The sequence below is a fragment of the Cupressus sempervirens genome, chromosome 8, assembly GCF_028749045.1.
Source record: "Cupressus sempervirens isolate cs-2001-9-10 chromosome 8, ASM2874904v1, whole genome shotgun sequence".
In the NCBI taxonomy this organism is placed as follows: Eukaryota; Viridiplantae; Streptophyta; class Pinopsida; order Cupressales; family Cupressaceae; genus Cupressus; species Cupressus sempervirens.
This window is the reverse complement of record NC_143125.1, coordinates 686538819-686553777: the sequence shown is the minus strand read 5'-3', so window position 1 is coordinate 686553777 and position 14959 is coordinate 686538819.

The window sequence follows — 14959 nt, the reverse complement described above, 5'->3', positions numbered from 1 at the left end:
TAATTAAATGCCCAATATTAAATGTGGGGTTAAGGGGTTATATATCACATGGTTTTAGCACATGGTTTATGTAATACCATTTGGTGGTTTTGTGGGACTTGCTACTGTATAAGTAGTCACAAGGGTAGTTGTTGATATGACAAGGGGAGAAGGCAAAGAAGGAAAAGAGTCAAGTGGGACAAGACTTGATAGGTTAGCCAAGAGAGCATTTGTGAAGGTTGGAAGCATAGCATGGGATGTGTGGTTTCATGCTTATTCACATAGTTTGCTCAGTGGTGGCTACAACTTTGAAGGCTTCCATGGTTGTATTGCAATGGTGTTCTTTCTGAATAATACATGGTGATGGATACTTTTGGAGGCTGGGTTTCTCTATCAATGAGGGTTTCCTAGAGTATATCTTGTGTCACATTTTTGTGGGTATGCTATTTTTTCTCTTGTATGTGGGTTTTAATTTCATATTTATTTTAGATCTATTATGGGTTATGTGGAAATGGTTATATTCATTGTTACATGTTTCCTTACAAGTGTTATCAAAGCTATGGTTTTATTGTTGTAACCCTAGATTGAATCCATGGGAATGCATGAGAAGATAAAAGAAAGTGCAAGATATATGGATGATTTATTATAGATCTGAAGGTTTTGGATTTGCTATTATTATGGGATATTGGTAGATTTTGGGCATGTGAAATTGTTGGACAAAAGTATTTTTTGGATGTTTCATTTAAATAAAGGTTTTAGGAGGAGCTTGCAAAAATGACCTCCTAGGTTAAAACAAACCTCACCATTGGATTTGGGTCAACATTTTCATAAATTTTGATATATAATATGCCTTAGTTTGGGGATGTTCAAAGGAAATGAAAGAATTATTTAGTTTCAGCCCATGATGGCTATCAAATTATTCTCGTCAGAATTTTTGTCATTAAAAAAATCATAGTGAAAATGGTAAAAAGATTGTCTTCGTAAAATGAACATAATTTTCTCTCAATATATCAGATTTAAAACTTCTTATAGGCGTTGGAGAGATAATTTAGAGAACTACAACTTGGTGTAGGTTTGGATCTATGATTTTGACATTTTGTTAGGTTTTAAGAGCTCAAAATTTAGAAGTTGTTTATTTTGAGTATAAATTAGGGCATAACTTGGATATATAGAGTCAAATTTCGGACTTCAAGTAGTCAACAAAATGCTCTTGGAGAGCTCTACACATTAGTTTAGATTTGGTGCAGGTTTGGCATAGTTTATTTGGTGATATATTGATATGAATAGTTTATGATATATATTGAATATGGTAGCATTATGAGTTTATGACATTGTATATTTTGGAGATTTAAGATTTGATTTCATTGTATACTCATTTTATATTGTAGGTTGGTCTCATGATGATATAGTTATCATTATTTGGTTTGAATATGTATGATGACTTGTTGGGTCTACAACTTATGCAGTGTTGTAAGTAGTCTATACTTTCAAACTGCATTTGTAGCTTGGATATGGTTTTTCTTTTCCCATTGATCTTTAATTACTGATGCATATTTAGATTGGTGGCTTGGATTTGGATTGTCTATACCCTAAGTCACATGTTTTTATGATTTATTCTACATGTAGAAGGGATGAGATGTTGTTACTAGATAGAGTCATGGCAGAAAATTGTGGTTGACTATTTTATGTTGATAGGTTGGACATATTGAGAGTTAGTTACTTGGATCATGAATGTGATCATGGTGCCATCAATTTTGGCATGACATGATTAGATATACAAAGGATTGTTTTTTATCATTTTTCATAGATAGCTTGGATACATGGTTTAGTGGGAGCTTGTGATAGTGATGGGGTGACAGTACAAGATTAGTTCTTGGTTTGGTTTGTATCTTCTTGGTTTGGAGATCTTGGTTTCACTTGGTATTGACACATTGGTTGTGTGGGTGTAGACCTGGATGATCTTCATGTAGGAGATGAATTTTATGATGCCTCAGTACCATAGTTGAGTGGCATTTCTTTGGCATTGATACATTTATTAAGTGTTTGCAGATGTTGGAGATTTTTCTTAGATCCTTTTATTGTAGAAGCATCTTTGACATTTGCATGGTGCACTTGTTATCTTCATGGATTGTGAAAAGGGTTAGATCTTGAGGACTCATGGGCTTCTTGGTTATCTTCATGGTGTATGGAAATAGTTCTTCATGGTATGTGGAGATGATATTTTTTCATGGTGTGTGGAGATGGTTTCATCTTGAGGGCTAATGGGGTTCTTGGTAAAGGCATAGTTTATGTTTTAATTTGGCATGTTATCCTTTATGTGAGGATGATTTCATTATTATGTCATGGTATACTCTTGATACACATTTAGAGTTGTGACATGTTATAGTATGTTCATATAGAGCATGATATCTCTTTGGTTGAGGTGGTTAGATCATGTTTTCATGTTTATGTTCCTCAGGCCATGGTTGGAACCTTGACAATGATCTTGGTTTAGTTTCTTCATATTGAGTACACTTATCATAAGCTATATACTTCATGATATTGATATGTTGCATTTGGAGTTGGCATGGATTTATTGGTTACATGTGCTCGTGGATACTTAGAGATGGTGGTGATGCTTATTTTTCTTAGATTAGAGATGTGTTTGTTGGGATAGTTATTTGGTTTTAGCAGGAAGTCTGAGGGGCATTCACTTGATATGGACTTGAGAGGAGATTTTTCATAGATGAGTCTTGGTTGAAGACTTGGATTTCTTGATAAGCATTATTATTCCCCACTCTTGGTCTACTCAGTGGTTTTCTACTCTAGAGGTATAGCTCATTTAGTTGCATTATGTTTATGTTTCTCTTTCATGGATATGGATCTTGAACTATGATACATGAATTAGTTCTAGAGGGTTCATTTGAGAGATGGTTTAAAATTGGTTATCTCCATTTGCATATGTTTTTATGCTAGTTGAGTTTGGGAGATGGTTTTATACTGGGCATATTCCTTGGCTTAAGAATGGTTATGAGTTTGATCTTCTTGTGTGAGGTTTACATCCATTATTAGTTATATGGTATGGTTTGGATATTATTGAGGCTCCTTGTTGGGGTTTTATGGAGGAGATCATACTTGCATGGTTTTAGATCTAGAGGTGTGTGTAGAAGGACAAGATATAAGTCATGTTTCGAATGGTTTATCTTTGGTCTTGGTTATCTTTCTATATGTCTAGTTGTACTTACATTAAATTTGAAATTGGTTAGAGATTGTGATCACTGGTTTGTGATCATGTATGTCATGTGAGAGATGACATGGTTATTTCTTTATCTCTTTCCTCTGTTGATAGTGGAGAGCTTGGGGGACTATTGGAGACTTGTTATTAGAGTTTTTCTTGCATGTTATTGGTTTATGTGTTGTGGATGTCCTTGAGACTACATGGATTCAATTCTTTGAGATGTTGTGAGTGGATTGGTTATAGATTTGCCATTATCTTTTACAATGGTGGCTTCTTGGTATATATGTGGTAGGTATTGTTCTTGAGTCTTGTGATTGCATGTTATAGATTGGATATGTTGATGATATGAGATTCACTTGGTATACCTTCGGAGGTATGGATAGTTGGATGGGTTTGGCACTTGTTGTGGGTGCTATTTCAGCTATGGTGAGTTTGACAACTATATATACATGTGATTACCTTTGGATCAAGTTTTTGTGCTTGGTATTTTAGTTGGTACAAGATTTTATGATCTTCTAATGTGATAGGTTGGGTGGCTTTCTCTTTGGATGGCTTCTATGTATGTCCGGTGGTTGTGACATAATAGGTAGTGAGATCATTCATGTTAGAGATCTTGGATACTTTGATTTTGTTATAGGTACTAGGATGGAGCACTTTGTGTACTTTGGTCCATCATGGTGGATGCACTAGGATGGATTGTTCCCTTGTTCATTTATGTGGCTATAGTTGACATTATGCAATGTATACAACAACTGGAAAATTGTTGAGATACTGGGTGTTGCACACATTGCATAATATTGTTATATTATATTATTTTATGTTATTATGTATTTTTGTATCTAGAAGAACCTAGATAGATGTGAAACATGTAAAGATTCCCATGGGATATACTTGATGAGTTGTATTGTAACATTGTGATAATATTTCATTTAATTATTTAATATTGGAGAAAATAATTAAATGACCAATATTAGATGTGGGGTCAAGGGGTTAGGTAGCACATGGTTTATGTAATACCACTTGGTGGTTTTGTGGGACTTGCTACTATATAAAAAGCCACAAGGGTAGTTGTTGGTATGACAAGGTGAGAAGACAAAAAAGGAAAAGAATCAAGCAGGACAAGGCTTGATGGGTTAGCCAAGGGAACATTTGCAAAGGTTGGAAGCATGGCATGAGATGTGTGGATTCATGTTTGTTCACATAGTTTTCTTGGTGGTGGCTATGGCTTTGAAGGCTTCCATGGTTTTATTGCAATGATTTTTTCGTTGAATAATATACGGTGATGGATACTTTTGGAGGTTGGGTTTTTTCCTCAATGAGGGTTTCCCAATATATATCTTGTGTCACATTTTTATGGGTATGTTGTCTATTAGCTTGCATGTAGATTTTAATTCATATTTATTTCAAATCTATTATGGTTTATGTGGAAATGGTTATATTCTTTGTTGTAAGTTTCCTTACTGAACAATAAAAAATAAAAATTATCTTTAGAGCTATATTTTCTCTTTTATAATGATTCAAATTTCAACTCAACTAAACTCAATAGTTTTCATCTCCCACCACACTTTTTAAAACAAATTTATTCTAACCAAAAGGAAAATTATACATTCTAGAAAAGGACTCTCTCCTCTAGAACGTCATATAATTTTTAAATTTTTTTGATATGATTTTGTATTTTTTTCTTTCTCAAAATTGACATCTTTTCGAGTGTTAAAATATGCACTTATAGAATTTTTAAATTACAATTTACTAAATCTAGTTAAAACACTATAAACTCTATATGAGAATATCCTTGACTCTAAGCTCTATAAAATGGTGTTTATATGTTATTAAAATAATCTCATAAAAAATAATAAGAGTTATTGAAACACCACTTTTCTGGAATAATTTAATTTCTTTAGTAATTGGATACAAACTAGTATAAAACTTGCATTTAATAAACATTCCCAATTGGAAAACTGTGAGACCATATATAACATAGCATTAATGAATTTATATAGATCATATGTTTGAACAAAATTGATATTTTGATAAAAATACTCAGATTTAGTCGTTCTGATAAGTTAGCCTAAAAGATGACATAGCTTTGTAATTTTACCCTTACCAATTTGAACTAGTCGAGATATATGGTTATAATTAGTAGAAATCAAAGGAATGTCATCAAAGTTTTCATCTTCAACTCTATTATTTGTATCAGTAATAACAAGTGGCACCAAAGTCTATAGACCTACATATCCACAATCTTGATCGATGCATTCATTGTAATTCTCAACAATGGAATAACAACAAAAACATGAATAGTCTCTCATGTACAATGTTCAATTGCGATGATTGGTACTCATAATAGAACATAAGAATCAAATTTTTCTATCCTCTTGTAACCATGCATAGTTTTTCTATCAACACCTAAAGATGTACATATTTAATATGTACAAAAACAAATAGAAAAAAATAGATATGAACATATTATTTGTATATAACTTAAATTCTAGATTTAAGAGAGTACACACAGACAGACAGACAGACATGTGTGTGTGTGTGTGTGTACATGTACATTTAACTAATATCTCCCAAGAGACTCTACATGGTACTATTTGACTCACTCTTGATGATGCACCAATATTATATGATGCAAAATGTGTATTGCACCATTCAAAAAAGTCATGTGTATTATTTAAATGAACTCCCTTATAATTTATTTGATACAAGCTCAAGAACCATCATGTTCACCTTTGCCATGTCCACTTTCAAAGAAACTCCATACATTTGGTATGTTTTTGTAACAATGATATCAACAAATTGCATAAAATAGTCAAGATGATTTAGATTATGCAACACAACCATCTAATCAAAAATAATGTTTATTGATACTTGTGCCTCTTTCTTTGATATATGCAAAAAAATCTTAAAATGATGTTCTACATAATAAATATCATTTTCTTTATCATCAATTATGTAGAAGTGATATTCTTTTTTGATGACTCATACTTCAACTATGCTTTCAATACCACCCAAATCTAACTATGCATAATGAAAGCACACTTGTACCATAATAGTAACCTAATCTAAAAAATAGCAGTCTGATTGAAAAGGCTTTTGATGAAAAAATGAATAGTGTTCTACAAAGTCAACAACTGATAACATGGTTCCAAGTGGGAAGGTATCTCTAAGCATTTGAAATTGTTGTGCTTTCCATTTTACAAAAAATTAATGATGAATATATGGTTGTATCAAACTTTTAAATTTTTTCATAAATTCTCCAATAATCATCTCCTATTTACCATATTCTTATCCTTTTTATCATTTCACAAATTTAGTTTTATTCGTTACATACTTGTAACCCTTGAAATTTATCATTTTTATGACATAAGTATCTTCATTATTCAAAGGAAAAAGGGCCAAATTAGAACACATGTCACATGTTCCTCTAATACAATTCATTTGACCAACAAGAACATCTATTTTTTCACATAAAATAGATGAGATGAATTCACTTCATCTAGTAGGAGGGGCATTTTTATAACCAAAAGTCTCTTCTATAAATTTATGATAAAATCAATAGTCGAGATCAAATTCAATATGATAATGGAAAAAAACATGTTTTAAACACTCTATTTCTCCTAACATAATATGGATTTGATGTTTCAAATAATGTATGCCCAATCTTTATATTAGGATTTAAACTACAAAATGAGACATACATTTCATGTTGTGTTATGTCCATCCAATGTTTTGTATGATGTTCATAAAGGTTAGGTCTAATCCTATGGATGAGAACATCTCTAGTATTTGGTGAAGGATGAGTATTATGATTCCAAAATGATATTACCAAAAACCAAATTCTATCATCAATCATATTGTTAATAATAGATTGGTTTTGACAATGTAGTGACAAAACACTTAGTCATTATTCTATCAACAATCACTCATGAGATGAGTAAATAGAGTATGTCCAGTCATACAAAAGCTAAGTTACATCATTGAAGGTATAGTGGATACCAAGAATAAGAGGCTTCAAGTGCTAAGTGAAAATTTTTGGATATTTTTATTTGTAATGGCACAAATTCCTATGTAAACTATTTTTGGTTTGATTTAAGGATTATTTTATGATTCTAGAAGATTTATACAGGAGTATCTTATGAATCCTTATGTAAAATGTGCAACCAATCAAATTAAGGGATGTTCTAAAAAAAAAATGGATGAATCAAAATAATTGATTCTAACCTAACCCTAGCCAACTTGTGCTTACTTAAGGAGACAAACCCTAAATAGTTTATAAGTCATCAATGCATAAAGAAACAAAAAAAGACACAAGAGAGGAGAATGTTAAATGTATAGAGAATTCATAGTGGCTATGGAGGTTGTGATCATGTTATGAATTGCAAAATCAATTAGAGAGAATATAGGAAAGAAGAGAGAGAGAAAAGGAGATATATCTAATCAGAAGGATCAAGTACACACCAGGAAAGAGAATATCTGACATCTAGCAACAAAGTGGTAGTCAAAAGATTGTTGAAACATTTTAACAGGTAAATTAGTCCAAATCTACTAATAGAGTAGTCCTAACAATCTTTTATAAATCCTTTAACAAGGTGCTTACCTTATTGTAAGTTAAAGTCCTCTAAAAAGGAACACTTTTAGCGAGGTGTTAAAATCCTTTAATAGGGTAAGACCTAATAGTCTTTGTAAGCCTTTAAAATGGTAGACCTTTTACAGGGTAGATCATAGTTTATGATTGAACTTACTATAACCTTAATTGGCTAAACTTTATAGCTACAGTAGTGAAGATTTATGGGTATCATCCCAACCCCAGTTTAACCTTCTCATTGTAGGGTTTTTGGGTAACGAAATATCTTGTGTCATATGTGTTATTTATTCATGCTATTGATGAACATGTGTTGTTAGCTATTTCAGTTTACATGTAAATTGTGATATGGATGTGTCATGAATGTTTTATGGTCAAATTTTTATAGTACTAATTCATCCCCCACCCCACCCCCCACCTTCCTCAGATTTTACTTTCGTATTGTTATTTCCAATAATTGGTATTAGAGCCTTGTTCTATAAAAAGGAAAGCTTTGTAGCTTTGAGGAAAGATCTTGATGATGAAAATCTAATTTTTTTGAAAGACTATTGACAACTAGAAGACTAAAATACAACTTATCCTACATCAATTGAATGAAGCAAGATATGAGTTGAAGTGATCATTTAAGAGAAGGAAAGAAATGGGTATTCAACAAGATGACACACAATACAAAAATGTTGACACTAGTGGATTGTTTGACAATGGAAACTCAAGTGAGGTTGATGCAAAAGTTGTAGATCTAATGGAAAATAATGGTGCCCTAAATGAAGAGATTAGAAATATTAAGATAGAACAAGAAGTCCAATTAGTGTTGATATGTGAGGTGACTAAGAAGAAAAAGAAAGTTGAAGAAGAAAAAGTCATGATTGAAGATGAAAAAAGAACACTAAAAATCAAACTCAAAGAGAAGACATCAGAGGTACAAAGGATTTCTATCATGTGATTGGATAAAATGAATTAATTGATCATTGCCAATCATAAATTGAACTAGAAGAATATTGAGATCACAACACTAAATTTATAGAATGAACAACTAAGGACTAAATTGAAAAAAGAAAAGGAATTTTCTAAAAGTTTCAACAAACCTAGTGAAGCCATCAAATTCTTTGAGCAACTGATGAGATCTCCTATATCTCATAGTGATACTACTAGATTAGGTTACACTAGTACTCAGGAAGGGGAATCATCTATAAGTGATGAACAAAGAAATACAAAATGTAAGCACTAAAAATGTACTTGTCATAATTATGGAAAATTAGGTCATACAACAAATTTTTGCAGGAGCAATAATTTAAATTAGAACTCTAAGCAAAAATTCTAGGGTTACTCTCATAAGTTCAATAAGCAAGGACATCATGCACATGAATGTAGGACTAATACTTCAAGAACATAAAGATTTGAAGTATACTTCATCAATTTTCATAAGTATGGACATAAAAAATATGAATGCAGATCTAATACCAATTGCACATCAAACAAGTAGACAAAGGTAAAAAAAATTGGAAAATCCTACAACTGGGAATACAACACAAGGTATAGTTGTCACTATTGTCAAGAGTATGGAAATTTTTTTGAGAATTTCATTAGAAAATATTTTAGAAGTGATTATACTAGATGGTTGAGTGAGGCTATATGCTTTATCTATTTCAAGACTAGTCACATTAGCAAAAATTGTCCAACAAGGTCACAAGCACCAAGCAATGAATTCAATAAAGGTAAAGAGAAGGTTGAGTTTGAAAAAATAAAATTTTACATGAAAAAGTCATGGAAGAAAAAATAATACTACAACACATCAAGTTTAGATGAGGTCACTTCATCCAATGGATTAGGCGATCACATCACCCCCAACTAGGTAATTAAAAGGTATGTGCGGGATTGATATTGCAATAATATATTTTAAATTAGTTCTAAGAATCTAAGCTTTGAAAATATTATATATGCATGAATTAAAATGAAATGTATTGGTTAGAGCCTAGAAGAAATCTATAGTTTTGTTAGCTTTCTATGTTGTTTTTGAGCATAGAAAATTTCACGTGGTTGCCAAGTGTGAAAGGAGTTTTAGGTGATGTTGAGTTATAAAGGTAAGGTAGTATTGGCTAAGCATGCTATATGAACCGAGCATATTGGAAATCATGTGTAAGCCGAGTGAGTTGGAAACCCTATATTAATCAAGCTTACATTTTTATAATCACTGAGCATTTATTACTAAATTTTAAGGGTTATATAGTCATTTCGTGACTCATTTGCATTCAATAGTGATCAAAGAGAGTACAAAGAGAATGAAGACAAATAAAAATAGGAAATTCTTCCATTTCTGAGCCAAATTCAACTACAACTCGACATATTCATCAGAATTAAAATCTATTTTACTAGCACTTTTGTTGTTTGAATTTTTGAAAACCCTACGTATCAAATATGGCAATTAGCTCCTCTACAAGTGTTAGGAAAGATCAAAAGGAATTCTTAAATTTTCAATTAATTAGAAATGATGTAAGACAACCTCCTTTTTTGGAAATACCTAAAATTGCATATAAAGGAGATCCACCTAGTGAACTATGAATCATAACATCGAAAGTCTTAATGATGCAAGATGTTTGGTGTTGTTATACATGAAATATTACAAGTATAGGTCACATGGTGATAAGGGATTTGTACAATCAACTTTGTGATGATGAATTTATAGGGGAAGAGAATAAAATCATAGAGAGGAAAGGGTTGACCGTGCCCTAGATTTCCCTAATGTATTTGAGACTAAATGGATCAAGATTGTGCTCAGTAGAATATATGATAACTTATATCATTGGGAGATGGACCAATTAATACCACTAAAATGATCATTCACCAAGTGACATGGTATCCAAAACTAGATAGACCTAAGAGCATGCAAAGTGATTCAAAAGAGATAACCGAGAAGAACAAAGGTGTAGTATGGAATAATATGGGAATGTTTATAAATTCTATCTCATACTAGCTAATTTCTTTTTTTGTGAGACTGATAGCTCACAAATTATTTAAATCTAAAAGATTGAATAATGTATCATGCATGGCTTTGGGTTTGGAATACAAAATAGTAAAGAGAGACCACACCTATGATGTTGCAGAGTTGCAACTTAAGAAACTATATAAAAACTTGTAGGTCATAACGAAAACTAAGAGTGCATCTTCTAAATTTGGCTCTTTACTAGTTTTTTTATTCTTTTATGTGTAGAACAAATTTCCTTCATTTATAAAAGTTTCTTGGAAGACCAATAGGTCTATTATAGTTCAGATTGCAGAATTCATAAAGCAACTTGGGGATAACTTTGAGTCAAGGAGGAGTAGTTATTTTGAGAATTTTAAGAAATCCATAAAATGGAGACTAAGGATTCTAGTGTCACTAGTTTAGGAACATTATAATGTTGTTTTCTTCTTAGTTGATGCTGATTACACATATGTGTAGGCAGCTATTCATAGGGTTAGATGGCTTAAGCCCTTATCGTATAAGATCAATTTTGATGAGGTGTCTATAGCTATCAAAGATTAACTGGAAGAGGAAATAGATTAAAGTGCCACCTCATTTGGTAATTATGAGGAGGCCAATTCTAGAATAACAATTGACTTGAGGATACCTTTTTTGGTAAGGAAGAAGAATAAACTTGTGAAAAAGTTGGAGGACAGATTTGGTGAAGGGGGATAAGAAGAAGATGATGAAGATGATGAAGTGGAAGAATAATTACAAGACCCTTTGGTAATTACTCAAGGACAAGGAGAAGTTAATGAAGCTTATGAAGAAGGTGTCAAGGAAGAAGAAGCTAAGGAAGCATGTAAGCTTGCTGAAAAGAAAAGAAAGGCTAAGGATCTTGAAGTGGAGAAACCTAAGAAGAAGTTTGTGAAACTTTCACAAAAGATGCCAATAATACTTGTTACAAGGTCTAGCATAAGGGAAAATAGTATGAAAGTCAAGGTTATTGAGAAACAAATAGGAAAAAAGACTATTGCTTTACTAGAGCTAAGCCAACCAGTAAAGAAGATATATGAAAGGAGAAAATATGTAGATTTAGCTGAGTCAGATGAGGAGAAGAGAAAAATTTGATGACATGAATCAATTCATGATGGTAAGCCATAGTCCCTCCTCTAATTTATATTGCTTGTGTGATAGTATAAAATCAAATGAAGATTTGTCTAGTTTTACACACTTAGATTTTGATAAGATAGGAAAAGTTGAACAAAATAATATAGAGGAATTCATATATGTGATGATGGATGCATTGAAATCAACTCCTATTGAGATTTCCAACTCACTACCTAAGAGTCTATATGATCAAGTTGAGCAGGAATAGAAATACAATTTATAAATAGAGAGACAAATTAGGGAATCAAATTTAACCCAAGTAATGCCACAATTGGATAAAAGACCTATTACTAAGGCTATGGAAAAGTAGAAAACACAATTTTCTCTGAAATATAGAGCTTTCCATAAATTGAGTAAAAATATTAAGGATGTGGTAACAAAAAGAATAGCTATTTGGAGATCTATTTATAAGTTACCCACTCTTGCAATAATAGAGAAAGGTCAGCAATCAATCTAAGAACCTAAGAAAGTTTAGAAAGAGACAACTGATCAAGCACAATAGCTATCAATCAAGGATGGTAATGTGGGGGGTACTAAGGAAACAAAAGAAGAAGAGGCTATAAATAAAGAAGAGCAAAAAAATGAATAGAATGTATAAGATGTACAAGTGCCCAATACCATTCCTCTACATGTAGACCAAGTCAGTCAACAAGACTCAATACAAATCAAGGATGTTCCTAAAAATTCTACTAAGAACATCAATCCTTTGAATAAGGATGATTTAAAGAAGATATTGAAGAGTTCCACCATGGCAGCATAGTTATGCATAAACCCTATATTGGTGAGAATAGATAAAATTTAAAGGGAAAATCTAGTAGTAGCAAGGGAGAAACAAGTTGACACATCAACTGTGCCCCCTACATCTACATCTACAGATATAGAAGACTAAAGTAAAAGCTATACAAAAATAAGTGCTATTTTTTGTAACACCAATAGAACTATCTCTACTACCACCCATTTCAACTAAGAAGGCCTTAGTTATGATTGAGAAAGATGGAACAAAAATCAAACATAGTTCAGAAATCCAATCCTAAACCCACACCACAGATACAATTTGAAGAACAAAAAGAGGATAGACAAGTTGACAAGCCTAAAGAATTGAAGGTAACTACTACTTCAAAGGAATAAATTGCCATCTAGACTCTAGTTACCTTACCAGTTTCTTTGACTCCTACCAGTAGTGAATTTCTTTAGAGGTCGAACACTCAAGCCATAGAATTGCATATATCTAGGCCAAGTGAAGAAACAGGAGCTCAAAAGAAATATCTATTGAGATGTAAGTCTTGATGAGGTTATTGAACTACCTAAGTTTGATCTATACAAAATCACCATTGAACATATGAGAATTCTACAAGAAGCTCTACATAGGGAGAAACACCAAGAGTTGTTCAGATGGGAGCATAAGCAAAAGAAAGTACTTCATGACATCAAATATATATTTCTTGAAGCTTTTAGTCTTCTTGTTGTTAGTGAAGAGAAACCTATTGTTGAGAAACTATTAAATATGGTTGATAAGATAAATTATGAAGACATAGACTCAAATACTATACTATTAGAATAGCTAGAAAAGAAGTTTTATAATAAAAGTTCTTGAAAACATATCCAGTGTCATTGCACTATGATAGGTTGAGCTAGCAAACAAGGTAGAGAGTGTGAAGAAGGTGTTCGAGAAAAGTTTCTTTCTTTACACCAAGTTGTATGATGTGAATCTTTTCACACATGAGAGTCAAAGGCATATTGACCAACTAGAGGGAGATATAAAGACTACAAGTGATACCTTATGACTATCTCATTGCCAAAGTCAGCCACACATTTAGAGATTGCTATCAACTCAAAGTAGGCTTGCCTAGCTAAAAGTACCAGATGCTAATATTTGAGCTACCTTTATTACCATCCAATCCATGTTGACCCCAAACATGGAGGTGTGACAAGGGGAACTAGCCTATGGTGAAACATTTATGAAAAAAGACACTCATTTCTACTTATGATGGCTTAGTTAACATTTTTCTTGAGCTAGACATCCAATATCAATCCATAGAGGTAGAATTTAACAATTGGGATGTAGCATTAAAGATCATCATGGAGGTCCATAAAATATTTTTGAATAAACACACTCTCAATGTACCACCAATGTCATAAGTGTCAAAAAGGGGGAATGATAATGATAAGAGGAACTAAGATGAAAAGGGGAAAAGAGAATAAGAGAAAAAACATAGTTTTGAGACATAAAAAGGGGACAATAGTTTTCCAACATATTTACTCATCCAACATATGTAAATTTAGATACAAAAAGGAAAGCTCAACTCAAGGGGGTTATGAAATTTTGGGAAGGTATGACTGTTAAGTCATCAGTTGTGTAAAATTTTGAAATTTTGAAATTTTTTATGTAAGCCAAGTAATGTATATATATTGTTTAATTTATGCTCATAGTTAAGGTGTCTATGCATGACAACATGTTCTTGCCACTCATATCAAAGGGGGAGGTTTTTAATCTCGGATTTGATTTTAACAAGGCAGTGACAAAATAGAAAGTTGAGTTACAACATTGAAGATCTAGTGGATGCTGAGAATCAAAGGCTTCAAGTGTGGAGTGAATAGTTTTGGACATAGTTGTTTGTAATGGTAAAAACTCCTATGTAAACCATTTTTGAGCTGACTTAAGGATTTTTTTATGCTTCTAGGAGATTTATATAAGTGTATATTACAAATCTCTATGTAGTACAGGTGACCAATCAAATTGAGGGATGTTTTAAGAGGCAAAATGGATGAAGCACAATTATTCATTGTAACCTAACCCTAGCTAACTTGTGGTTAATTAAGGAGACAAACCTTAAACAATTTTTAAATCATGAATGTGAGAAGGAAAAGGAGGAGATATAAGAGAGTTAAATTCTAAGTCCAAAGAGAATTCATAGTTGCTATGGAGGTTGTGATCATGTTATGAATTATAGAATTAGTTAGATATGATAGAGGACAGAAAAGAGAGGATAGAGGAGACATATCTAGCCAAAAGGATCAAGTGCACACCAGGAAATAATATTCCATCATTTCTTGTATGTTGAGTGAC